The following is a 25,126-nucleotide window of genomic DNA, read 5'->3' on the forward strand; positions in this document are numbered from 1 at the left end:
AAGAGGTTATGGTATACTGGCCGGCACAACTTTCTCAAAAGTAATCTACTGTTATACAACTAACACCACAGACCTGTATGGTTGGGAATTATGTAGCCTAATAAAACCATAAAACCGCCCTGTCCCACCTGGAGGGGAAGGACACCTATGTGAGAATGCTGTTCGTGGACTACAGCTCAGCATTCAACACCATAGTACCCTCCAGGCTGGTAAGCAAACTCAGGGACCTGGGACTAAACACAGCGATGTGCGACTGGATCCTGGACTTCCTGACAGACCGCCGCCAGGTGGTGAGGGTGGGCGACCTCACCTCCTCCCCGCTGACCATCAGCATAGGAGCGCCTCAGGGGTGCGTCTCCAGCCCCTTCTGGTACGACCTCTACACCCACGACTGCGTGGCGACTCAAACTTCAAACACCATCGTGAAGTTTGCAGACGACACAGCAGTCGTGGGGCTGATCTCGGGGGGCGACGAGACGGCCTACAGAGAGGAGGTGAGGGTCCTGGAACAATGGTGCCAGGACAACCACCTCTCTCTGAACGTCTCCAAGACCAAGGAGATCATTGTGGACTACAGGAGAGGGGGGGGCACACACCCCCTAATCACCATCAACGGCACAGTGGTGGAAAGGGTGGACAGCTTCAAGTACCTGGGAGTCAACATCCACCAGGACCTGACCTGGGCCGGCCACACCGCCACTGTTGTCAAAAAGGCCCAACAGCGAATACACGGACTCAGGCGCCTGAAGAAGTTTGGGCTAAGGAAAGAAATCCTCAGGGACTTCTACAGAGGCACCATTGAAAGCCTGCTGACTGGCTGCTTCACCGCCTGGTACGGGAACTGTACCACCATGGACCGCAGGGCGCTACGGAGGGTGAGGTGCGCGGCCCAGCACGTAACAGGAGACGAGTTGCCAGAACTGCACGAACTGTATAACCAGCGGTGCCTCAGGAGGTCCCTGAAGATCATCAAAGACACAAACCATCCCCACAACAGCCTGTTCTCCCTGCTACCCTCAGGGAGGAGATACAGGGTTCCAAAAGCACGCACAAATCGCTTGAGGAACAGTTTCTTCCCGCAGGCCACGAGACTCCTTAACATACACAAATAGTGTAGTAGTCGTACCGTACCGTACTGCAGCTGCTACCATTATGTATGCCTAATGTTTAATTGTATGTCTAACAAGGTACATGCTATTTGCACCTGTATGTCAATTACGTCGAATTTAAAATGTCTGAACACATCTAACGTATGTGTAACGGCTTGACTTTAGTGGTGGTGCCTGACAACGCCACCTAGGTTTGTTTGAATAGAGCCTAGGAACTCTATAAAAGGTGGACCCAAATGTACCAGGTAGGTTCTTTGTATACAAGGGAGAGCAGTGTAACTAGACCCAAGGACAGAGACGGAAACAGCTGTACCCAAAACAAAATGCCTTTTATTTTCTACAATATAAATAGGTGTTAAAACCTGGGCATTTCAAACAAGGGGTAAAAATGGGGTTAGGGGCTTTAAAAGCCAACTAAAATACAGGGAATAAAAATGGAATAAAAATGTACAACTAAATAAAAAGTCCAGACAGAGTCCCGTGTGTTCGATGGTCCCAGTTCAGCCGACGTGCCCCTCACTTCCGGCCGGGGTCCAGTCAGCCGCCCAACAGCGCCGCACCAACGTTCAGGCAATCCTTCACACAGCGCTCTGCCTCCCTCACGTCTCGGTTCCGCCGTCCACTCCCTCGGAGGTGGCCTCTATAAGAGAAAAGCGGGCGAGTACGTGTTGTCGCGGTCCCACAGCAGCAGCACTATGATTCTATGATTGCTAATTAACGTAACTTGGTATTTCAGGAACTCCCGACTAGACCGACAATCACTACAACAATCGTGAGCTACTCACACTGCCCTGGACCAGGCTCCAGCCTCGTCCAGAAATGGCAATCAGGCCTGGGTTATAGTGTGTCGGCTGCTTGCTCCTCCTCGGCCGGGGTCCTGGGTCGCTGTTCTGGGTCGCTGTGGCGGGGACATGGCTGGGCCCCGTCGGCTGCTGGCGGGGACGTGGCTGTCTCCCTCTGCTACTGGCTGTCTGTCTGTGGCTTTCTCTTCTCTCCAGTCCCTTGCATCCACCTGATAAAGGGGAAACGCTCCCCCGCTCTGCTCACCCATTGGCTCCCCCGTGTCCATTCCCCTGCCCCAGGTGTCTGTGGTTTCGGCAATCAAGTCCAGGCAGAAACCCCCAAAAACACGCCAAATACAAACCAAGTTGAAACATGCAAATTAAAACACAATGTATTAAGGCAAAACAAATATGCAATATAAATGCCACATCTAATGAAAAATAATTAAATAAAGAACACATCTAATAGAAATAAACCAAAACAAATTAATCAAAACAATAGGGAGTTCTCTGCCCTGTGACATCCCCCCCTAGTTAAAGGGTGGCAGTCCCTGACACCTCAACTGTCATCCGGCCTATACCGGTTGGGGGTTTGCCCTCTGTTGGCTCGAATGGAACGTCTAGGTTCCTCTACACCGGGTGGATGTGGAGGGGTGGGCCAAAAAATAAAATGGGGGTTCTGCTTCCGTCCCTGCCCCTGGGTCTACTCCCAAGGTCTGCTAGAGGGGTTCCAGCTACAGGGGCAATACAGAGCTTCAGAGCGTTCCTGTGTAGTGTCTTTTCGCAACCGCCTTTCTCTGGTTGTACCTTATACACAACACCAGTGTGACCCACCTGTTCAAGCACAACATAAGGTTCTGGGTTCCAGCCTGGGTGTAACTTACCCTGAATTTGTTCTTTCCATTCGCCATACTTATCACTGTCTGGGCCTTTATAAACTTGGGCATCCAAGGTGCACCGGGGTAAACTGGCATCATCATTGTTCTGAGCCTTGGGTAAAAAAAAAACACTGCTCCCAACTTGTATCCTGCCAACCAACGCCAAATGTAATGGCTTGTCTTTAGTGGTGGTGCTTGCCTGACAACGCCACCTAGGTTTGTTTGGATAGAGCCTAGGAACTCTATAAAAAGGTGGACCCAAATGTACCAGGTAGGTTCTTTGTATACAAGGGAGAGCAGTGTAACTAGACCCAAGGACAGAGACGGAAACAGCTGTACCCAAAACAAAATGCCTTTTATTTTCTACAATATAAATAGGTGTTAAAACCTGGGCATTTCAAACAAGGGGTAAAAATGGGGTTAGGGGCTTTAAAAGCCAACTAAAATACAGGGAATAAAAATGGAATAAAAATGTACAACTAAATAAAAAGTCCAGACAGAGTCCCGTGTGTTCGATGGTCCCAGTTCAGCCGACGTGCCCCTCACTTCCGGCCGGGGTCCAGTCAGCCGCCCAACAGCGCCGCACCAACGTTCAGGCAATCCTTCACACAGCGCTCTGCCTCCCTCACGTCTCGGTTCCGCCGTCCACTCCCTCGGAGGTGGCCTCTATAAGAGAAAAGCGGGCGAGTACGTGTTGTCGCGGTCCCACAGCAGCAGCACTATGATTCTATGATTGCTAATTAACGTAACTTGGTATTTCAGGAACTCCCGACTAGACCGACAATCACTACAACAATCGTGAGCTACTCACACTGCCCTGGACCAGGCTCCAGCCTCGTCCAGAAATGGCAATCAGGCCTGGGTTATAGTGTGTCGGCTGCTTGCTCCTCCTCGGCCGGGGTCCTGGGTCGCTGTTCTGGGTCGCTGTGGCGGGGACATGGCTGGGCCCCGTCGGCTGCTGGCGGGGACGTGGCTGTCTCCCTCTGCTACTGGCTGTCTGTCTGTGGCTTTCTCTTCTCTCCAGTCCCTTGCATCCACCTGATAAAGGGGAAACGCTCCCCCGCTCTGCTCACCCATTGGCTCCCCCGTGTCCATTCCCCTGCCCCAGGTGTCTGTGGTTTCGGCAATCAAGTCCAGGCAGAAACCCCCAAAAACACGCCAAATACAAACCAAGTTGAAACATGCAAATTAAAACACAATGTATTAAGGCAAAACAAATATGCAATATAAATGCCACATCTAATGAAAAATAATTAAATAAAGAACACATCTAATAGAAATAAACCAAAACAAATTAATCAAAACAATAGGGAGTTCTCTGCCCTGTGACATATGCACAATGCCTAATGTTTAATTGTATGTTTAATAAGGTACATGCTATTTGCACTGTATGTCAAATACGTCGAATTAAAATGTCCGAACACGTCTAACGTATGCACATGACATGTGCACCTATGTGCAATGAATATGCCACTGACTTGTCTTATCGCTATTCTGCCTCATTGCCTATTGCTGCTTAGTATTGCTTATTGATGCCTATTTCTTATTGCCTATTGCTCATTGCTTGTTGCCTATTTGTACTATGTCGTAAACGGAGTCCACAGCACAAGAATTTCACACGTGATACTTGTACCATGGAGTGACAATAAAAATCTTGAATCTTGAATCTTGAATCTTGAATCTTGAATCTTGAATCTTGAATCTTGACAAACGGATTCTCATTTTTAAATCAAGGTGTGTTTTTCTGAGGGGGGGCGCGCCTGAGGTTTGGAGAGTGAGGGACCTCCATGCCGTGCGTAATGTATCCAAGCCAGGAGTTGCCCTGTACTGCGTGGAGAATACTGCGTGCGCTCAGGCGCAGTGGGGTTTTTAGCGCTAAGACCTGCTATTAGGTGGTCTTAAAATTGCGCGCATGCAAGGACTTTGTGGCCAACATTTAGCGCATGTACCATGCCTGGTTTGGCATGGGCGACGCCCAAACCTGTGTTTATGCTCAGAACATGGCGATGGTATCTTCGGCATAGTGCAAAATGACACTTGCGGGAGGCAGACGATAGCCTCACGACGAGGCGCGCAAAGGCCAGTATTTTGCACGGACAAGCCTGGGCCACGCCTACACCTGTAGATCCCTTAGATCCCAGCGCAAAACTGGATGATGGAGGTAGACGATAGCATAAGACGCAGGGAAGACAGCACAAGAGGTGCGCAAACTGTTGCGCAAACAAACGATAGCGCCTGTACGACGATAGGGCCCTAGGAGTCCAACTTCCTGTTGGCTACTGTCATTCTCTGCCAAGTCTTCAGTACCATGCTGCCTAACTGAGTGGTTCCCGACCATGGGGTCGCGACCCTAAGTGGGGTCGCCTGGAACTGTTAGAGCCTAACTGTTGTTCCCTCAAGACTTTCTGTTGCTCTTGATCTTAAAGGATAAGTTCACCCAAAAATGAAAAACCAGTCATTATCTACTCACCCCCATGCTGATGGAAGGACAGTATTCTCCCAAACGTAAACTATTGAAGTGTGAGTGGTGACCAACTTCAAAACGTAAAAAAAAAAAAAAAAAGCTGGGCGATATGACCAAAATCTAATATCCCGATATAGGTAATTTCATATCCCGATACCGATATACATCACATATAGCATATTTTCTGTAAATTCAATTTATAGTTTATATAAAATGACCACATGGCCATTTATTTATGTAGCAGTTAAACCAGTTAAAATGTTGTCAAACCTCACAAAGGATACATGCATTCAGAATACAGATAAGCATGGCTATTCTTTACAACACAAATAATAATAATTAGTTGCAGGGCAGTAGAATGAAACACAAACTGAACCACACCACCAGTTCGATTTTCAAAGATTACATTAGAGCAAAATGGGTAGAATAAAAGTTATTTAGCCTATAGTTCAGTCCAGTTCTCTCAGTTTGTTTATAAAGGAACAAAAATACTCCACTTCGGGATTTCCATGTTACCAGTTCAGTTACTTTACTTTACTTTATTGGTTTATTGTGACGGGACAATGCACATTAATGGACATGTTCAGAAATACAGAAGCCTCTATATACGAAAACATGTAAATATGCCGGAGTTAGCTAATGCTAATTTACATCCGTAGTCCCCAATAAATATCAAAACAATCACTCATTACATTCATTCAACGCACAAACTGAAATATACATGTAACGTGTCATCGCAAAAGATACCACAGCATTACAGACATCAAAATTACAGCAAAACACAGACAGGATGTACGCAACAAACTGATATACCTGTAGCGTGTCATCGCAAGAGATACCACACATTACAGACATCAAAATTACAGCAAAACACAGACAGGATGTACATGCAGCATGTCAGTGCTAAAAGAAGAATACTACACCTTCCATTCGACAGGTTACATGATAACAATACATAGATACAGTATGAAGGCTACTCTACTCTCTCTTAAGTGTTACACTTAAGTGGTGAAGTGCCTAGTGCAGGAAGAGAAGAAGATTTGGAAGGCAGCTATTAAGCTAGTGTTCACAAAATTGGTTTGTTTTAACTTGCCATTTTTTGAGCTGGCTTTTGAATGCCGCAAAAGTGGAGCTTTCCCTAATAGCCATAGGAAGTGTGTTCCAGCTAGTGCTGCCATTGATCGACCAGGTGTTTTTTGAGAACGTGGATTTTCTAGCTTGGACTTCGCAGTCCCCCCTAGCTGCTGCCCTTGTGCTCAAATTTCGATTCTTCCTTCTAATGAACTCCCCTAGAGGAGGAGGAGCCAAGCCGTGTAAACATTTATAGATTAGACACGTGCTTTTAAATGTTCTAAAATTGTTAAAGCTAAGGAGCTGATATTTCTCTAAGATTTCACAGTGATGATGTGATTGTGGTTTTTTGTCAAACACCTTGATGGCTTTTTTATAGAGCTGTTCAAGGGGTTTGAGCACAGTGACACCAGCGAAGGACCAAACAGTGGAGCAGTAGTCTATGTGAGAGAGGATCATACAGTGGAGATAGGCTTTAGCCGCATCCGTTGTGATAAAGGGCCTGATTTGTTTGAAATTCTGTATGTTAAATCTAACTGTATTGGACACCTTTTTTACATGTTTTTTGAAAGTGAGGTTAGAGTCCAAAATAACTCCAAGGTACTTGAACTGTGGTACCAGTTCCAGTTCTTCTCTCTCCAGGAATACATAGGATCTGCTCAACTTATTTGGTCGCTTGGTGAACATCATACATACAGTTTTCTTTGTGTTGAGCATGAGACATGAGTCTCGTAACCATGCTTGTACCTGGGCCAATGCACTAGTTAGCTTGGATGCAGTTAACATGGCATCCTTACCTTGCGCAATGATGGCTGCATCGTCAGCATACATCAGGACGCCTAATTCCTTACAAACATCTGGGAGGTAATTTATATATAAGGAGAACAGTAAAGGCCCTAAAATAGATCCTTGAGGGACACCGACATGATTGTTAAGGTAAGTAGATTTAACACCGTCAACAGAGACACACTGTGTTCTGTTTGAAAGATATGACTTGAACCATAACAAAGCATCCGCTGAGAAATTGAAATAAGAGAGTTTAGATAGTAGAACCTGATGGTTGACAGTGTCGAAAGCCTTCTTGAGGTCAAGAAATACAGTTCCTACACATGGATTTTTATCTAAAAGGCACTTAACCCTTTCAGTGAAAAGGCAGTTCGCCTTTTTCAGTGGAGTGGTTAGCCCGGAATCCAAACTGCATTGGATGTAACATGGAGGGGCCATTGTCAAGATGTGAAATCAATTGGCTCGCAATCCATTTCTCCGCGATCTTAGAGATGATTGGCAGGATGCTTATAGGCCGATAGTTGGCCACAAGCGTTTTGGACCCGGATTTAAAAATGGGTGCCACGGTAGCTACTTTCCATGATGATGGAACTGAATTTTGACTGATTGACTGATTGATCATGATGGTGATGGGTGGAGCTAAGGCATCGATGTGCGTTTTCACAAAGTTGGTATCAATTCCATGTACATCCCTAGCTTTGGAGCCTTTGAGGGCACCAGTGATCTTTAAGACATCAGCTTCTGAAATAGAACTAATCTGGAAAATTGGTTTATCCTTATCTAATTGACATGGTAGGATGGTAGAAGGACTAAAGGAGGTTGTGATCTCTGAAACACTGTCTATGAAATAATTATTAAAAGAGTTTCCCACTGCCGTGGGATCCTTTACCAGGACACCGTTTAGTTCTAGTTCAAGTGCCTTACTCTCCTGTTTGTTGTTTTTTCCTAGCAGTTTGTTCAAGATTTGCCATGTTTTTTTCCCGTTCACTCTGTTGTATTTGTTTTATGTAGCATTTGCTATTGATGTGTTTGATTTAAGGACTAATTTGGAATCATATCTAAAAGTGGCCACTAGGCGGCAGTATTTCTTTAGTCAACGTCAAAATACCTACATGTTCAGTAGAAGAAGAATAAAACGGTAGAAGAAGAACACCGTTAAGATTAGACGCTAAAAGCTAAACCTAACGATAGACGTTTTGTTGTCGGTCCTCAATGGATTTCTTGGGATGATGAGAGGATGGGAGATGTTTTGCCAGGTTTAACATTAGGAGGACACACGCAAATATGGATCAAACGCGGACTTAACACAGCGCAAATGTCTGGGTAGACTAGGCGGACGGAGTGGAGCTAACATCTCCCTGCTCTTTAGCCTACTCACCAGCTGATTTGTGCCACTTATAAAGGGACGCAAGGGGCTTGTAGTCTGGTGCGTGTGTGGACTGTGGACATGAGTAAAAAAGAAAACAGAATGAAGAAAGCACAGCGTCATCCAAATGATGGACAATATTGCCGTAAAGAGTGTGATTTGCAACACAACGATATAAACGATAGAGCATCATATCAGACGAAATACATTTTCTATCGTCCAGACGAAATATATTGTAGCGCGGGGAAAGGTGGAGTATTATGCTATAGCTAGTAGTGTGTATGTCTAACTCTATCTGTCTGTTATGTTGTTCTGTGCATGTGGGGTTTGGGGTTTTGGAGTGGCAAGTGAAGGGAGCATAGGGCCAGTGGGTGGAGACTAGGGGAGGAAGTGGGAATGGTCGAGAGAGCTGTGTGGAGCTGGAAGAGAGCAGATGTGCTGGGGAGAGCTAGGCTAGGTAGGAGAAGCTAGCGAGGTGTTGGCGTGCCTGCCTTTATGTGTGTCTGTTCGCTCGCTAATAAAGAGTTTGATAAGCCAAAGGATCTGCCTCGGTGTGCGCCTCATTCCGCCACATTGGTGTCAGAAGTGGGATCGTTTTGGCTTAAACATCAGGCTCGACTTAGCGTTAGCAGTTAGCCGTTTCTAGCTAGCTGCCATGGACGACCACAGGGGAATGGCACGTGACGGAGCACGCCGGGAGTTGACGATAACTCCGGAGCACAGCTGGTGGTCTGCCAACTTGGGGAAGATGGAAGCCCGTTTGTTGAAGGGGGTCAGACAGCTGTTGGAGGCTACGCCTGCCTGGGCAGAGAAGTTGATGCAGCTAATAAAAGAGGCCACTCTGCACGGTGAGCAGCGGCCGGAGCCAGCACGGACAGCTTGTTGGACTTGTGGGAGAGTGGGTCACTTAGCGAGAGGGTGCCACTACGGTTCCAGGAGAGGGACCAGACCCAGGGAGCAGAGGTTTTGGGCGCGTCCAGGTGTCTGCTGGACGTGTGGGACATGTGGACACTTGGCCAGAGTGTGCCCCGACGCGTCCCGAGATCAAAGGACAGTGCGAACGGAGGGAGGTCCACCTGGAGGAAGGGTGAGGCTCTGTTGGACGTGCCGTTCGCCTGAGCACTTGGCCAGAGAGTGCACGGAGACTGTGGGGAACGGAGGAGACACACAGCCTGGGGAGGAGGTGAGCCACCAGAGGGAAGAGCCGGTTCTTCAGGTCGGGGCGATTGTGTTTCCTGAGGTACCAGCGGTGCAAATGTCGGAAGAGCCGGCCGAGTCAAACTGCTCCACACCCCCCGCTGGTGCTGTGCGGAGGTCCGGGGTGGAGAGTGAGATGCCGTCCATTTGTGTTCCCACCGCTGACCTGAGCTCGCCGCCCCCTGGTGGAGGGTGGAAGGACAAGCGTCTACAGGTGGAGGATGAGAACGTGACTATGGGGGATGTCGATGTGGAGGAGTGGATACGCAGACAGGCGGAGGACACTAGCGTTGGACCGGTGCGCAAGTGGGTGGCGTTCGGACGCCGGCCTTCCGTGGAGGAGGTTGGCATGTGTTCAAGTACCACGAAGGGACTGTGGGAGTTGTTTCCGGACCTGAGGGTGTGGGGGTCGGGGATTCTGGGGTTGGAAGGGCGCGGGAATGGAGGCAGCATCGTGGTTGTGCCCAGCTGCCTGCGGGGGTTGGCGCTACGGGGGGCGCACAGGGGCCGCAGCGGTCAGGGGCATCGCGGGCCTGAAGAGACACTCAGCCGCCTTTGTCGACATTTCTACTGGGTGCAGATGGAGGAAGAGGTAGAGGACTACTGCCTTTGCTGTGTTGAGTGCGGTGCGGGGAGGGGGGCCAAAACTGTTGAGTGGGGAAGGGTAGGACCACCTGTGCCATGGTAACATCAGAAACGGAGGTGGGCTAGATGCACGTGGGACTTGGGGATGTGATGTGCGGGGGGGGAATAAAAGGGAATAAAAAGGGGAAATGTTCTGTTTAAAATGTAAAATGTTGAATGGCTTATAGTGTTGATGTAGGGTTGTTTTGGGGTGTCATTTGGGGGCAAATGGTTTAAAAAGGGGGGGGCAGTGTAGCGCGGGGAAAGGTGGAGTATTATGGGATAGCTAGTAGTGTGTATGTCTAACTGTATCTGTCTGTTATGTTGTTCTGTGCATGTGGGGTTTGGAGTTTTGGAGTGGCAAGTGAAGGGAGCATAGGGCCAGTGGGTGGAGACTAGGGGAGGAAGTGGGAATGGTCGAGAGAGCTGTGTGGAGCTGGAAGAGAGCAGACGTGCTGGGGAGAGCTAGGCTAGGTAGGAGAAGCTAGCGAGGTGTTGGCGTGCCTGCCTTTATGTGTGTCTGTTCGCTCGCTAATAAAGAGTTTGATAAGCCAAAGGATCTGCCTCGGTGTGCGCCTCATTCCGCCACAATATCGTCATATCGCCCAGCCCTACTGTAGCCATGTGGGCGAGGATGAGTGTCAGGGGCTACTACTAGCCTGCTACAGCTTTAGATAATACATGATGAAGTAGCACTTGAGCTCTGGCTGTGATCTGTAATCTTTACCTCATCTATTTCTCCATCACTACCTCTCATGTGGAAGCACACCGGCACAATCAGACTGCAGCGGTATGTGTCTCTGTGTTTGCTCTTTGAGCTGTGCCGTTTGCTCTGTGCAGGGAAATGCCAGGTGCTGCCCGGTCCCGAGGCACCTGTGCCGGTATTTCGTTATCACCTGGAGCCTGGAGTAGGAAACTAGGCAATGTCCCAGTGACAACATTAATGATTAATCAACTATTTTCACCAACATGCTCACTGGCCTGTGCAAAGCCACCGCATGGCTATTTCAACAGAATGTGCAGCAAGGCTGTTTTCTTTTACAATATCCCTGTATGTGTGTTAGAGTGTGTGTGTGTGTGTGTGTGTGTGTGTGTGTGTGTGTGTGTGTGTGTGTGTGTGTGTGTGTGTGTGCGTGTCTGTTAGTGTGTGTGTGTGTGTGTGTGTGTGTGTGTGTGTGTGTCTGTTAGTGTGTGTGTGTGTGTGTGTGTGTGTGTGTGTATGTGTGTGTGTGTGTGTGTGTGTGTGTGTGTGTGTGTCTGTTAGTGTGTGTGTGTGTGTGTGTGTGTGTGTGAGTGTGAGAGAGAGAGAGAGAGAGAGCAACCGCCAAACTACCTAGCAGATGAGAAGTCACACTCTCACACAAAGACATGTGCGAGAAAGCGCACTGCCTTACAAATACATTAGGTATACACAGATATTACACACAGATACAGTATATATATATATACACATACATACATATACAGTACAGTATATATACACACATATACAGTATATATATAGAGTACACACACAGTATATAGTATAGTATACACACATATATACAGTATATATACACCATACACACACATATACAGTATATACACACATATGCAGTATATACACACATATACAGTATATATACACACATATACAGTATATATACACACACATACAGTATATACACACATATGCAGTATATACACATATACAGTATATATTAGGGGTGTCACGATACACTCAGTTCACGATACGATACGTATCACGATACTGGGTTCACGATAACGATACGATACGATACGATTTTAACAATATTTTTTTAAACTTGAATAATGACAATATATGACAAATGTTGATATGATAAATGCACAAATACAAAACATGCTGTTGTGGGAAATTGTTATTACAATAACAACTAGAAAAAACATGAGATTGGAGATAAGGCTTATCTTGAAATAGAATGAGTTACACCGTCACTTAGATTTACTTTGAACTAAAAGGTTTCTCAGCAGTATAAATTCTCATTATGCATCTTCAGTTTTTCTTCAAACTTTTCAAGACAAGTTAGTCTAAGACTTTTCTTAGTCTATTTTTTATGCATCTTCAGTTTTTCCTGTCAAGTAAACAGTTTTGCCAGAAACTCAATTGAATGGTTTCTCTCCTGTATAACTTCTCGTGTCTCTTCAGAGACTTGTTCAACTGAACTACTTTCCACACATTGAACTTCAACAAACAAAGACGTTTCTTTGTCTATTTTTGGAAAAAAAAAAAAAAAAAAAAATTTTTTTTTTTTTTTTTTTTTTCACGATATGAGATTTCATCTCAACGATACATATCGTGACGTTTTACTATCGCGAAATTTCGTGGGACGATATATTGTGACACCCCTAGTATATATACACACATATACAGTATATATACACACACATACAGTATATACACACATATACAGTATATATCATTACACACACATATACAGTATACATACAGTATATATATACACACATATACAGTAGCCTATATATAGAGTACACACACATATACAATATATACACAGACACATATACAGTATATACACAGACACATACAGTATATACACACACACACACACACACACACACACACACACACCACGTGAGACAAACAGCATGTGCTGTTGAAGAGGCCAGCTGCAGCAATATTAGAGACTCCTTATGTGAACTCACTTCAAACACAGGTGACTTTCTCTCTCCCTGTCACACATGCAGGCAGCAACATTCATCCAACCTCTCTCTCTCTCTCTCTCTCTCTCTCTCTCTCTCTCTCTCTCAAAACGAAACAAACCCGTCAGTATGTCCTACCTTCTCTGCTGTCCACTGTGCTGGCTGAGACCTTCTCTGCTGTCCACTGTGCTGGCTGAGACCTTCTCTGCTGTCCACTGTGCGTGTGAGCGGTTCACAAAGCAGAGGGGAATCCTGGGATCATAAGACGGCTCCCTGCCTCCAGCGCAACGTTAGATTCCACACTCACACACACTCACACACTCACACACACACACACACACACACACACACACACACACACACACACACACATACTGCCTCTCCTCTGGCATGCCTACACCACACTGAAGGCTGAGGAGAGGGTGTGTGTGTGAGTGAATGTTTGAGCCCGCCCCTTTCTCTCTCTCTCTCTCTCTCTCTCTCTCTCTCTCTCTCTCTCTCTCTCAATTCAATTCAATTCAAAGGGCTTTATTGGCATGATAAGGTGCATCTTACATTGCCAAAGCATACATTAGCAACACTTAGCAGTTACAAAGAATCAAAAACAGAAAACAAGACATTTTGTTACCCAGTAACATAAATCACAAAATCTGAAGATATTCAAAGAGGAAGACAAAAGAAAATGAAATGGAATATAATAGTATAGAATACAACAGAAGACCATTGTTGACCGGAATCTATTCAGAATAATAACAGAACAGTAATAAACGGGCAGTTAAATGGTGATAGTGCAAAATAGTGAGCAATTACAGCATATTAACAAAAATTCACAGAATCTGTAAATAACCGTTGTTATTTTGAAATCTTCAGAAGAGAGTGAAAAACAAAACAAAACAAAAAAGAATAAAATATAATAGAATAAGATAGAATAGAATAAAATATTAATATAATATAAGCAATAAGCAAAAACGAGACATTTTGTTACTCATTAATTATAGGTCACAAAACTGTGACCTAAGTAAAATACGATAAAATAAAAGATTAAATCAAAGCAATAAAATAAAAACAATCACTAGCTAGCTAATTCAGCCAGATGTGGACGGCTCTCCTGTCCACTGGCTGTCCCTCAGCTGCTGGCAGCTCCACACATAATGGGCTGCTAAGACGGTGCATTCGGGTTTCTCTCCAAGGAGGTATTGGAGTGCAGATGTGTCTGTGACATTTTCAAATTCTTTGTATATCCGGTTAATTTGGGGGGTGAATGACGCTCTAATTTCTTTATATTTGTCACATTTTAACAGGAAGTGTAGCTCTGTCTCCAGTTCTCCTTGGGAGCAGAGTGAACACAGCCGCTCCTCTCTGGGCAGCCAGGTCTGTCTGTGTCGGCCTGTTTCTATTGCCAAGCTATGATCGCTGAGTCTGTATCTGCTCAATGTTTTCCTCAGTTTTGGGTCAGTAATAGTGGTCAGATAATCTGCCACCATGTACTCTCGGTTTAGGGTCAGATAGCAGTCTAATTTACTTTGGGTTTTTGTGGTATTTTTCCAATAGGTAATATAGTTTTCTTTTTGATTTGTGATCATTTGGTTGGGCCAGATAGTCTGAGGGCTGTCCTGAGGTCGGGGAGGGTTGGGAGTCAGTCTCAGGACCAGCTGGCTGAGGGGACTCTTCTCTATGCTTTTCTCTTGGCTTTGTAATGCTTGGTGGTGGTAGGAGGAGGGGTCACTATTTTTGAGGTGTCTGTAGAATGTGATGGCTCTTTTTTGAATGTCGATTAGAAGGGGGAATTGGCCAAGTTCCGCTCTGCATGCATTATTTGGGGTTTTTCTTTGAACTTTTAGAATGTATTTACAGAATTCTGTGTGGAGGATCTCTATTTGGTGTTTGTGCCAATGGACCCCATACCTCACTACCATATAGGGCAATTGGTTGTATTACGGTTTTGAAAATCTTGAGCCATATTCGGATTGGGACATTAATTTGGATGGATTTTCGGATCGCGTAAAAAGCCCTTCTTGCTTTTTCCCTCAGGTCATTAACAGCCATGTTGAAGTTCCCTGTAGAGCTGAGTTTTAGACCTAAATAGGTGTATGTGTTTGTGTGGTCTATGGTGGTGGAGCCCAGGACAAACTGAAGTCTGTTTCCCAGACACCTGGACCTTTTCTGGAACACCATGATCTTGGTCTTTTTCATGTTGACTGTCAGGGCCCAGGTCTGACAGAACTGCTGCTCTCTCTCTCTCTCTCTCTCTCTCTCTCTCTCTCTCTCTCTCTCTCTCTCTCTCTCTCTCTCTCTCTCTCTCTCTCTCTCTCTCTCTCTCTCTCTCTCTCTCTCTCTCTCTCTCTCTGGGACCTCCCCAGGCTTGCCAGTTGACTGCCGGTATGTGTGCTGGTGCTGTGCCTCTAAGCCCTTAAGATGCCCCTGTCTCCTTTTTAATTGCTGGCTCTCTGTTAACTTCCCCACAAAAACAAAAACAAAAGACAGAGAGATAGGGCACATGCATACATATAGGAACACAAACACACACCTACATATACAAACTATACATAGAGATGAATATGAGCATTATGCCCCCCTCCCCCCTCCACAAAAAAATTAATTAAATGGATAAAATCAGACAAAAGTCAGACAAAACCAGCACAATGTGAGAAGTGAGTGAGTGGCTCATTTTGGTTTTGGAAAAATCTATTGGGAGTTTGATGGTATATCTAATAGCAATATCACAGCACTAGGTTTGTTTTAAAGTCATTTTTTATAAAACATGTCTTTGAATCAGTTGAAATGCATTCATAATAATAGCTGCAGGATTTGTTTCACTCCTCTTTTTTCCTTCCCATCTTTCCTTTATTAATTTTTATTATTATTTTTATTAGCCTCTCAGACTAGCTCCGGACCAGACAACAACGGTTCCTACTGTTTCAGGAAGGTCTTTTTCTGTTACAAAGCATAAGTTTTCAGAAGGTTAATTTAGTCAATCTGTTTTCTCTGCCTTCCTGGCGCGTCCCTTGAAATGGTGAATTAGGAATTAGAGTGAGACCATTTGTTCCAATTCATCTGACATTTATTTCTGAGAATTAATTGACAACAGACATTGAATATAAAAAGCGCAATACAATACAGATCTGGGTCAGCTCCTCTCCTTGTACAGCAATCGCTCATAGGCCACGGAGATTGACCCCGTTTCATAGCCTCAGACCCTCTTTAATAAACAATTTCAAAAGTGGGTGGTGTTCTGAAGATGATTTCCCATCAGTCAACTTCTCCTTTCGTACTTTTCCAGTTGGGGAGGGCTGGTGTTATCCGGAACTGGAGACTTTCACTTTAAGATGTGACTCCGGCGCCTTTTCACAGAAATGCATTCTCCAACATTTTATACCAAGACATGCAAAACTTTCATAATGTTATTTTATTAACGCTTGATATGCAAAAAATGGCAGAGGTGCCAGAGTAAAACAATTATAAGTGATAAGTTATATTACTGAGTTCCTGCTAAGAATAACGGTAACACCCTACAATAATGCACACAAACACTGTAGTAGTCACCAGCAAACCAATCACCAACCAATAGTCAGTCAATGAGTAGCCAAGGAACAATTCGTTACCAGTCAATCACCAGCCAATCACAGCCAACGAGTAGGCAGTCACCAGTCAACAACCAGTATCCAAACCCCCGAGCAGAGCAGTCAATCAACACCTAATGACCACCAAATGTCAGCCCGCGAACACAGTAGTCAATCACCAGCAGAGCAGTCAATCGCTCGCCAATGCAACAAACGACCAACCACTCCACTCCCGTATTTCCATGTATCTTCTGAACGGCTGGTCGGAGAGAAACGCCCCTGGTCGCCATTTTTAAGTTACGTCAAGGCGCATTCACTCATTGCCAATAAAAAACACTTTGTGCACATTTATTTCTCGCCAGAACCGACGGAATAGAACTTCCGGTTGAGCATGCAAAGGTAGGAGGCAGAGACGCAAGGTGGCTCTACAAACAAACATCTTACTTTAAATTCTTTCTAACTCTGGTGACCAGTATTCAAGCTCAACCCGAGCCTTAAACCTTCGCCAACATACACGCTGTCCATTACTGGCTATGCCTTCCTCCAGAAAGTTTAAATCCAAGTCTGACGCTACTGAAGAAGTTGCTAGTGCTAGCCAACTAGCTACGACCACGCCAAGCCAAGACGCCAGCGCTACTCCTGAAGAATGCGCCCTGGACACACCACTTCCTCAAGATTTAGAGAATCTACGTGCGGCAATTCTCAACGATATAACCAAAGCAAAGGTCTCAACTTTGCTGAACGCCGCTATAACTCCGGTCAACGTGACGCTAGAATCTATCAAAACAACTATCAACGCACAAAATCAGCGTATCACACAGGTGGAAACGTCACTCTCTGACCACAATGATAAACTCGTTAAACTGGACTCCTGCTACAGCGCACTGAAATCGCAAAATGAAAAGCTGCTGGATAAAATTGATTAACTAGAAAACCGCTCACGTCGCTCAAACGTGAGAATAGTGGGGCTTCCTGAAAAGCTAGAAGGATTAGACACGGTGAAATTCATGACAACGTTTTTCACTGAAATGCTTGGTGTAGAATCTTTCTCGCCTCCACTGTCACTGGACAGAGCACATCGGCTAGGCAGAGCAACCGAAGATGGAGGGAGCAACAGAGGACCCAGAGCGCTCATCGTCCGGTTCCACTACTACCAACATAAAGAGCTGGTGATGACCAAACAACAAGGAGAAATTAAGACATCGTGGATACAAAGAAACTGTTATCAAAAAAGCAGAGGACATTTGTTCTAGGAAAACACAAGAAGATTGTCTCAAACCATCGCCCAAAAGAGCAACAACAAAAACTACACAATGTGTTCTACGCTACTCTGCACAAGCAAGTGAATTTCATAATGTCATTAAAAAACACTGGCATATTCTAAATGCAGATTCATCTTTGAGGAACACATTCAGATCCCCTCCACAGATGATCTACAAACGAGCATCCAACATAGGCGATATGGTAGTCCACTCAGACTTAGTCCCCAAAAAACCTCACACTTTCCTGGATGACCTACAAGGCAACTTTAGATGCAATTCATGTACTCAATGTAACTTCACAACAAGAAGCACCCACTTTAACCACCCACAGAACGGTAAAGCTATCAAAATTAAAGGCAAAATCACATGTTCCACTACCAGTGTGATTTACCTGCTTAAGTGCCCCTGTGGATTGGGCTATGTGGGAAAGACTAACAGAGCTTTGAAGGCCCGCATAGCAGAACACCATAGCACCATACGCACAGGTGATATAAAGAGTCCTGTTGCGAGACATTTTAATGAACTAAACCATCCTGTGGCTTCTCTCCGCTATACAGGTGTTGAACATGTTCTCCCACAAAGAAGAAAAGGAGACACAGAAAGACGTCTTCTTCAACGAGAACTTTACTGGATATACTACCTACAGACAAGGGCCCCCCGTGGTCTTAATGAAGACTTTTCCATCAAACCCTTCCTGTAAATTCATTGGTGAATGCTATGGGCTTAGAAAACCACATTTTCACCTCTGAGAAAGTTTTCCATTTTGACGCCTCGCCTTCTTTGACTAATATCTTTTGATAAAATCGACGAGTTAATATCTTCTTCCATTATCATGTATTGTTTGTTGCTTATTCTATGTTGTTTCATTCCTATGGGGGGTAGAGTGTTAATATATCTCATGAGATCATAGTAGCCTACCCCCAAGTAATTTTAAAATTTATAGGCCACATGAATAAAATTGAATAGGCCCTTTTTGTATATTTTCGAACTTGTTTATATGTATTGCTACTTCTCACTTAACTATATATTCTTAGCAATGGCAGACTTTTTCTGTGTTAAGCATGTCTTTTGACACCTGATGTCCAGCACACTGATCACCAAACATGATCATGGCCACACCCACAGGTGGGACCCAGATCCTTTATGAGGAACACCTGAACCGCTCTTGATTATTGCTGCCTGACCTGACGAAGAACCTGCAACGGCTCGAAACGTTGTCTTTTAAAATGCAAAATTAAACAAAACATTGGGAGCTAATCAGTGTCGCGAGTCTTTTTTAATCTTGATGACCAAACGACGCCATGACATGACCTTCCGTGGTCATAAGTTCCTGCTTTTCCCCGACCTCAGCGCAAGCCTGGCTAGAAGACGCACAGCCTTCAACAACGTGAAAGCCAACCTCTACAAGAAAAACGTCCGATTCACCCTACTACATCCAGCTCGGCTCCGGGTACACATGAATGATCAGGTTTTCTTCTTTGACAGCCCTGCTGATGCTCAAACCTTTTACCATGACCACTGGGGTGAGTGACTACAGACACACATAACGTTACACACAGGCATTGGAAGCGGAGGAACATGACAGGCTGTTCATCAAATTTGTGACTGAGACATAACAAATGGTGAGCTTAACTGTGCTCTGACCAGGATAAACACTAAATGGACAGATTATTATTATTTTTTATTTTTTTACATCCTCCTCCCATTACTTTACCTCATGATGCAAAAGCTGGTTGATTTATGAAGAAGAAGAAAAAGTATGGACAATGGAGATTTTTTTTTTGTTTCCACACCTGTCTACACCTTTTTCCCTCTCCTGCTTCCCCCCCTCCCCTTTTTTTTCTTTTTTTTCCTTTAAATGTAAACATTAACCCACTATCTGCCAGCATGCCCTATCCAAAATTGTATTTGTAACTCATAAGGACAAATTTTACAGTGTGTGTGTGTGTGTGTGTGTGTGTGTGTGTGTGCTATTAATGTCTTGATGATTTCAAAATGATGCTGGTCTGGGACTTGCCACCTTAGAGCTCAACTCATATTGCTCAGGCAGTCAACTGACACAACACTCGCTAAACATAAAGAGCATTGTGTATTATTTCAGAATTAACACTACATATTAAAAAAAAAGAGCTCTTTATTTAAAAAAAAAAAAAAAAAGGAAAAAAAAATACTGTGTAAACATGTTTGATAGTTCGTTTTGAATACACCTTTTGTTAATGTACAGCCCACCAATACACATTGCATGCGCATCGATACGTGCATGCATGCAATGTGTACAAGTATTAATTAACGTGCATGTATGATATATATGCATACTAATGAATACATGATTTGATGAAAGAATTCTTATACACTTTGAAAGAGAGCCACCCTCTCTGCAGAAGAGAAGAGTATGCACCGGTAGCCTGGGTAAACCCATCCCCCACGTGACCTGCTCTCAGACCTGTTCTCAGTCACTATGACTAGTGACTGGGAACTGAGAGAGCAGGTCACGTGGGGGCTGGGTTTACCTAGGCTAATGCACCGGTGGTACTATAGGCCATATGCCTTTTGCCTGCAGTTCCCCATTCTTATTTTTTTATGGGAGAACTTAGGACCTAAGTTTGTTTTCATTTTTGTTGTTTTTCTTTTCGGTATGTATATTTTTGTCCTGTTTCCTATTCCCTATGTTTTCTTTGAGCTTTGCTTGCCTATTTATTTTAGACTCATTGTCAGGGCTATTCTCTTCTTGAATTTCATATGGAAATTAGGAGTTGTTACTTTCTTTACAGTTTGAACAATGCCAGCTGCATTGGTTCTGTAAGGAACACAGCTTATAGTCCACATTATGTCAGATAACCCAAGAAACATACAAAACTCTTCAGTTAGGATGCTTAGCTGGAATGTGTGTGGACTGAATAGCCCAATAAAACGATGCAGAGTGTACACTCATATTAAAGCATTAAAAGCACACCTCATATTCTTACAAGAAACCCATCTAAAAAACGATGACCAAAAGAGACTATACAAACCTTGGATTAGCCAAATCTTCCATTCAAAATTCAACACAAGAGCTAGAGGTGTAGCAATATTGATTAGTAAAGCAATTCAATTTACAGCCTCAGATACTATATCAGATCCGAATGGAAGATACATCATTGTGAAAGGAATTCTATTTCAAACTCCAGTTGTACTTGTGAACGTATACGCTCCTAACTGGGACGATAATGGATTCATGATTAGACTTTTGTCCCGCCTTCCAGAATTAAATACTCACAAGCTTATTTTTGGAGGTGATCTAAATTTGGTTTTCAATCCATTACTTGACCGTTCCAACCCCAAAAATACAACCGTATCGAAAATGTGTAAGTCTCTGTCAACCTTTATGGAAGACAACGGGTGCGTTGACCCCTGGAGATCACTGAATCCATTATCAAAAAGTTTTTCTTTTTACTCACATGTACACCAAGCATTTTCTCGAATAGATTTTTTTTAATTGATAGATACTTCCTCAGTTCCGTTACTTCTGTAGAATACCTGGCTATAGTTATTTCTGACCACGCACCACTTCAACTAGACATTTCATTTCCTCTTAATGTTAGAAAACGTCCTCCCTGGCGCCTGGATGCTTTGCTACTCAGAGATAAAGAGTTTTATATCAAAATTTCTGAATCTATAGACAATTTCTTGGTAGAAAACAAATCTGACTTAGTCTCCTATTCACTCTTATGGGAAACGTTAATGGCGGTTTTACGAGGTGAAATAATAGCTTTTGCATCCTACGATAAAAAGAAGCGCAACAAACTTCTCACCGACCTCACTGCTGCAATATCCACACTGGATAGACAATATGCCACAAATCCATCACCACAACTTCTTAAAGAAAGAGTTGGTTTACAATCTGAATTTAATATTCTTTCTACAAAAAATACAGAACGCCTTCTACTACTGTCCCGAGGCTCCTCATATGAATACGGAGACAAAGGCAGTAGGCTTCTTGCCCATCAGCTTAAACGTCAAGCCGCCTCTTGCCTAATTCCACAAATCAAAGATAACTCCAATCAAATTACATCCGATCCCCATGAAATAAACAAAGTATTTCAATCATATTACTCCTCCCTGTATAAATCACAACCAAGTAATGAAAACAAAATGGATAATTTTTTAGGTAATCTCATTTTCCCAACAATTGACCGCGAAGAAAAAACCAAACTTGACAAACCTATAGAACTCCAAGAAATTGTCACAGCTATCAGATCTTTACGCAATGGCAAAGCTCCAGGCCCAGACGGTTATGTGGCTGAATTTTACAAGAAATTCAGTGACAAACTAGCTCCAATTCTGCTAAAAGTCTTCAATGAATCACTAGAAAACAATTCTTTACCACTAGGGGTGTCACGATACACTCAGTTCACGATACGATACGTATCACGATACTGGGTTCACGATAACGATACGATACGATACGATTTTAACAATATTTTTTTAAACTTGAATAATGACAATATATGACAAATGTTGATATGATAAATGCACAAATACAAAACATGCTGTTGTGGGAAATTGTTATTACAATAACAACTAGAAAAAACATGAGATTGGAGATAAGGCTTATCTTGAAATAGAATGAGTTACACCGTCACTTAGATTTACTTTGAACTAAAAGGTTTCTCAGCAGTATAAATTCTCATTATGCATCTTCAGTTTTTCTTCAAACTTTTCAAGACAAGTTAGTCTAAGACTTTTCTTAGTCTATTTTTTATGCATCTTCAGTTTTTCCTGTCAAGTAAACAGTTTTGCCAGAAACTCAATTGAATGGTTTCTCTCCTGTATAACTTCTCGTGTCTCTTCAGAGACTTGTTCAACTGAACTACTTTCCACACATTGAACTTCAACAAACAAAGACGTTTCTTTGTCTATTTTTGGAAGAAAAAAAAAAAAAAAAAATTTTTTTTTTTTTTTTTTTTTTTCACGATATGAGATTTCATCTCAACGATACATATCGTGACGTTTTACTATCGCGAAATTTCGTGGGACGATATATTGTGACACCCCTATTTACCACTGTCACTCACACAAGCAACTATAGTACTCCTTTTAAAAAAGGAGAAAGAACCCACTGACTGTGGATCTTACCGCCCCATCTCACTTTTAAATCAAGAACCAAAAATCTTAGCCAAAGTTTTAGCACGACGTCTTGAATCTGTCCTGCCGGAGTTAATTTCGGCAGACCAGACAGGCTTTATTAGAGGTCTACACTCGTTCTCTAATATCAGGAAACTTCTAAACATTATTCACACGTCGAATCCATCTCTCCCCTCAGAAGTTATTGTTTCTCTGGATGCAGAGAAGGCGTTCGACCGAATAGAATGGCCTTACCTTTTTTCAGTTTTACGTAGATTCGGATTTGGTTGACATCATTGTAAGTTGGATCCAACTGCTATATTCAAAGCCAATGGCCAGTGTCAACACAAACTCATTGCACTCTCCCTTCTTTCACCTCTCTAAAGGGGCACGTCAAGGATGTCCTCTGTCTGCACTGCTCTTCGCTATTGCAATTGAACCTCTGTCAATTGCTCTTAAAACATCACCCAATATTCCGGGTATTACGCGACATGGTACAGAGTACAAGGTTTCCTTATATGCAGACGACCTTGTGCTCTACATAGAAGATTCTATACATTCCATTCCCGCTGCTGTAGAAATTCTAAAAGATTTTGGTTATTTTTCCGGTTATAAGTTGAACTTCAATAAAAGTGAATGTTTTCCTATCAATACCCCTGCTCTACAGATTCAACAAAAAGACATTTCTTTCCACCTCTCTCATTCTGGCTTCAAATACTTAGGTATTAATATCACGCCTAACTTATCCTCTTTGTACGATGCCAATCTTGTACCACTAATAAAAAACATGAAATCCGATCTTCAGCGCTGGAATAGTCTGCCCTTATCATTAGCAGGAAGAGTGCAATGTGTAAAAATGGCTATCTTCCCTAAATTTTTATATTTCTTTCAGTGTCTTCCCATCTTTCTACCCAAAAAGTTTTTCAAGACTATAGACCAAATTATAACCGGTTTTATTTGGTGTAATAAAGTTCCCAGAATTAGTAAATCCACTTTACAGAAAAAAAGGACAGAGGGAGGTCTAGCGCTCCCTAACTTCCTTTACTATTACTGGGGAGCAAACATTCAGAAAATAAATTACTGGTTACACACCCCTGACACAAATTGGTGCATCTTAGAAGCCGGACCTGCGTTCCAATACCCATACTTGTACTTCTTTCTTGTAGTATGTACTGCCGCTGCCCTCACAAAGTATGGATTGTAGTGTGTAGCATGCATGCAAAATGCATACTATTGGGACACACTACATCTGTCGTCACATGAGCTTCCTGAACTCCGACCTCTTGCTCACTTCCGCCGACGTCCGCAGCACCACTTTTTTTTTTAAATTCAATAAACAAGTCTGGCAATAACAAACAGTACATTATACAAAAAAATCAGACTAAGCATTTACAAAATTGGAACAATCAAATAAACAAATTGCTGTTATATTGTAATGTATGTTGTTGTTTCTAATAAACTGATGTGATGATACTTACATGCAGTCTCATTCTTAACAGTATAATAACGTGCATATTTCTGTCAGTGTTTTTATCATAGTTATTGACGTGTTCACGGCGTCATGGAGGTGGGCATGGATTATACACGCAGCTCAGTCAGTGCGGCGTAACTCCAGTAGGTGGCGGTAATGCACAAAAAGTTGTTTGCCAACCGCCATAAAACATTAGAAGAAGAAGGACTTCCGCTGTGCAAAGGATTGTGGGGAAGTTTGGCTGGTGCAGCATGCATCGATGCATACTCCGAAATAGGAGCTGATGTAGTACAACATCCTGGTACTCTTGGCATACTGCATCTGACATACTATGTATTGGGACATACTATTTCTTTTTTTGCCTACTAAATAGTATGGAAGTATGGGTATTGGAACGGGGCCCCAGTCTTGTCGAGCATCCTCTTTACCTGCTTTAGTCTTCTCTTCTCTTCCTCTATCTCCGTCCTGCCACTCATCCAACCCTATAGTGCTGTCAACCTTAAAAATCTGGATCCAGTTTCGACGTCATTATAAATTTTCCCTACCATCTATACATAGCCCCATTAGAAAAAACCACTTATTCACACCCTCGATCCTGTATTCAACATTCAATAATTGGTACAGCTTATGACTCAAGTATTTTAAAGATCTCTATGAGGACAGGATAGTCCATAGTTTTGACTCTCTTTGTGCTACATTCAATTTACCCCGTAACAATTTTTTTGCTTACCTCCAAATCCGTCAGTTTCTAAAAAACACGTTTAACTCCTT

General features: G+C 43.4%; 1 protein-coding gene across 1 annotated transcript in view; it reads right to left on the reverse strand.

Annotated features, from left to right (window-relative positions):
* Positions 1–13,158, reverse strand: part of LOC310785223 (rho guanine nucleotide exchange factor TIAM1-like) — a 204,798-nt gene extending 191,640 nt beyond the window's left edge. The window contains 1 exon segment of the mRNA XM_083646226.1: positions 13,098–13,158. The gene's annotated coding sequence lies outside the window, so the exon portion shown is untranslated.
* Between the last annotated feature and the right edge of the window lie 11,968 nt (positions 13,159–25,126).

This window comes from Poromitra crassiceps (assembly GCF_964638095.1).
Source record: "Poromitra crassiceps genome assembly, chromosome: 1".
NCBI classification, from domain to species: Eukaryota; Metazoa; Chordata; class Actinopteri; order Beryciformes; family Melamphaidae; genus Poromitra; species Poromitra crassiceps.